Below are 3,537 nucleotides of genomic sequence, written 5' to 3'. Positions count from 1 at the left end.
AGTCCTACCCAGATGTCAGTTAGCTGTGAATTGGTAGATTCAAAGGTTTCAGTTATTGACACAAAACCGCTTGTGGTTGAAGTATTCAATAAGTGTTGCAGTATATTTCTAATAACTGATAAAAGGCTGCAAATGCAAAAGGTTGCCTGTTTTCTCTCCAGCTAAAGCCACTTGTCCTAATGGTCCAGGAAACTGGTCCCTCCCTTCGACCTTGCCTCTTCCAAAATTTGGAGCTTCTTAGTAGCTGCTAACAGCTCATTTTAGACAATACACTGCTAAGTTTCAAATATAACCACACCCTGCATAGAGAGGTGGTGTCCCCTCCCTCCCCAGTAAATAGCTTCCATTATCTAGTGCAGTAATTTACCTTCATTATGAACCGATTTTTAAGAATTATGTGAAAACTTCACTAAACTTCATGGAAGACAAGGGTTGGGGCAAGGAGTGGGCCCGTGCAAACCTCATGAACTTCAGCAAGGCCAAGTGCAAGGTCCTGCACCTGGGTTGGAACAATCCCCAGTATCAGTACAGGCTGGGGGATGAAGGCATTGAGAGCAGCCCTGCTGAGAAGGACTTGGGGTTGCTGAAGAATGAAAAATTGGATATGAGCCAGCAATGTGCACTTGCAGACCAGAAAATGAACCATATCCTGGGCTGCATAACAAGAAGCGTGGCCACCAGGTTGAGGGAAGTGATTCTCCCCCTCTACTCCACTCAGGTAAGACCCCATCTGGAGTACTGTGTCTAGCAGTCCAGCACTGGGGTCCTCAGGACAAGAAAGACACGGACCTGTTGGAGCGGGTCCAGAGGAGGGCCGCAAAAACAGTCAGAGGGCTGGAACAGCTCTCCTAAGAAGAAAGGCTGAGAGAGTTGGGGTTATGCAGCCTGGAGAAGAGAAGGCTCCGGGGAGACCTTATTGCAGCCTTTAAAAAGGCTGTCTAAAAAAGACAAGAGACTTTTCACCAGGGCCTGTAGTGACAGGACAAGGGGCAATGGTTTACACTGAAAGAGGGTAAGTTTAGATTGGACGTAGGAAAGAAATTTTTTACTGTGAGGGTGGTGAGACACTGGCACAGGTTGCCCAGAGAAGTTGTGGATGCCCCATCATTGGAAGTGTCCAAGGTCAGGTCTGACGGGGCTTTGAGCAATCTGATCTAGTGAAAGATGTCCCTGCCCATGGCAGGGAGGTTGGACTGGATGATCTTTAAAGGTCCCTTCCAACCCAAACCATTCTGTGATTCTGTGATTCTACAAAATCCAACCAGTAGCCCAAGCTCCAACATAATTCACACACTCTAAATGTTAAATGCTCTAAAAATAACACAATCTCAAGCCCTCCTTCACAAAGCTTTATTCCCTGTTTAGTGGTGTTGCTTTGCAGTACTACAACCTCTACAGGTCTAGCTTTCTCAGTGAACCTATACATGTGTTAAGCTAGTGTAACTAAGGAGAGAACGAGGCTGCAAGACATATTCTGAATGAAGTTTCCCCCTGAAGAGCTCTCAGCTGCTCCTTATCCATTTTTATTCGCACATGTTCCCCAGCCCCCATAAGATTAAACTCATCGCAAGCCTGACTGCTGGTTGACACTGTGAAATGAAGAGGTGATTTGGTTTGGCTTTTGGCCATGTGCGTAGATCTTATTAATGAGAGTTTGGAGCTATTTAAACTCTGTTTCCAGCAGACTCCAGAGCCAGGATAAACTCTGTACTTGTGTGCATGCAGTGAAGCTCAGTGGCAAGTCTGTGCTTGAAAAAAACTTCAAGCCCAAACTCATCTGGCAACCTGGGCACACCCGGTATTGTACTCGTCCAACTTCTGCCACCCACCGCCCACTGTGGATTTACAAATTGGTGTCTAATTGACAAATAACTAAGTAGACACCTGGATTCTCTCTTCTGTGTTGTGAAAGAAACTGCCTTTCTCATAACCGGTTGCCCTACATCTTTCAGGCACTTTAGATTTTATCTGGACTAAAGGATTTTGCCAGCTGAAGTCCTGCTAGCACAGGCTTCTGCTGGTGGTTTTGAAAAGCTGCCCAGAAAGGTACCTTGAAGCAGCCATGGAGAGTGGTAGGAGATATTGCAGTGATACGCAGCAAGACTCATAGCGTTTAACACACAGAGTGAAAATACCAGGGTGGGCTAGTCCGAAACCTTATTTCTTAAATTCTTAAATTTAGTTTGTTCCAGGTCAGTATGTAAATGGTTCTGTAATTTCTAGGGTCTGAAATAGGTGGTGTGTGCTAGGATTTGGTTTCACTAGTATAAGCTGCACACACAGTAGGAATTTTTTTTCAGTTTAACTGTACCCATCTAATATTTCAGCAAAAATTTTCAGCTACAGACCTGGCCTGAAAACCAGCTGGTTTTAATATCTTGGAAAAGTAATGCAGTCTCATGCAATGATATTAGAAACAGCTGATATTCTCATTTATGCAGTAAAAGAAAAATAAAATTATTTGATGTGGTACTATATATAGTAGTACCTAATATGCTATCTCAGTACTATTAAATTGAAAATTTGACATTCCTTGTCATTCTTTTTCCCTCCACAAAAAAAAAAGGCAACTAATTTGTTAGCAAAATTACCATGATTTCATGGAAATGTTTTTATTTTGACAGAGGTCATTTTTTAAAGAAAATAATATAAATGGAAAATCATTCTGACGTGGTCAAATTAGCAACAAAATTATACAGATATTTAAGGGAGGATGATATATGTATTTAATGGAGGAAAGCAGAAGGCTGCTGCTGCAAAATATTTATCCACTGACATTTAGCTCTGAATTTAAGAGAGTGTCAGTGATACATAAAAAGAAGTGATCTACCTTTTACAGGGCATGTGACAATTTTGAGTTACAGCTCAGCTCTCCGATAGATTTAATGGGGTTAAACAAGAGTAAATACCAAGACAACAGTTATAAACTGTGTCTTGGAAGAAGCAGTTGAAACAATAAAGGCTCAAGCACCGGGCTGCTTATGCAAGCGTGTGGCTGCTGCAAAGGTTGGTTGCTTTTTCCAGAGAACATGAACCGGGTTTGCAGCATGCTACCCGGTGGCTGTGCGCTCCCAGGATTTAGTTTAGCATCTGATCCCTGAGAAGATAGTCACGATCTGCGAAGTACTGCAAAATCTCAGGTCCTCCTGAAAGCAGCATGACTGAGAAGCTCAGGAGCCGTGCAGGGCCAGACCTCTCCAGTGGCCCTTCCAAATGTTCGGGAGTTGAAAAATACTGTGCAGTTCATCCTGCAGGCATGGCTGGAGCTTCAAAAACAGGTATGCAGCACCTGAGAGATCTCCCTAGCAAGATTTTCTCATTCATTTAAGTTAATTTATGGCCTCGGAGGACACGGTTATGCAGACATTGTTTTGAATGGCAATAGTGCCTTATGGAGCTCCCATTCCCCTTGCAAATTCTCATGCCTGTGTTATCCCTTTACCGAGGCAAATCAGATGTGCGTCTGTGCAGCCGCGTGGTAAACTGATCTGGCTGGAAAGCAACCTCTTTTTTTCTGAATCATTCCAGGCTGTCTCT

The sequence above is a fragment of the Aptenodytes patagonicus genome, chromosome 1 (genome assembly GCF_965638725.1).
Source record: "Aptenodytes patagonicus chromosome 1, bAptPat1.pri.cur, whole genome shotgun sequence".
Classification (NCBI taxonomy): Eukaryota; Metazoa; Chordata; class Aves; order Sphenisciformes; family Spheniscidae; genus Aptenodytes; species Aptenodytes patagonicus.
The sequence above is the reverse complement of the archived record's forward strand: the minus strand, read 5'-3'. Positions refer to the sequence as shown.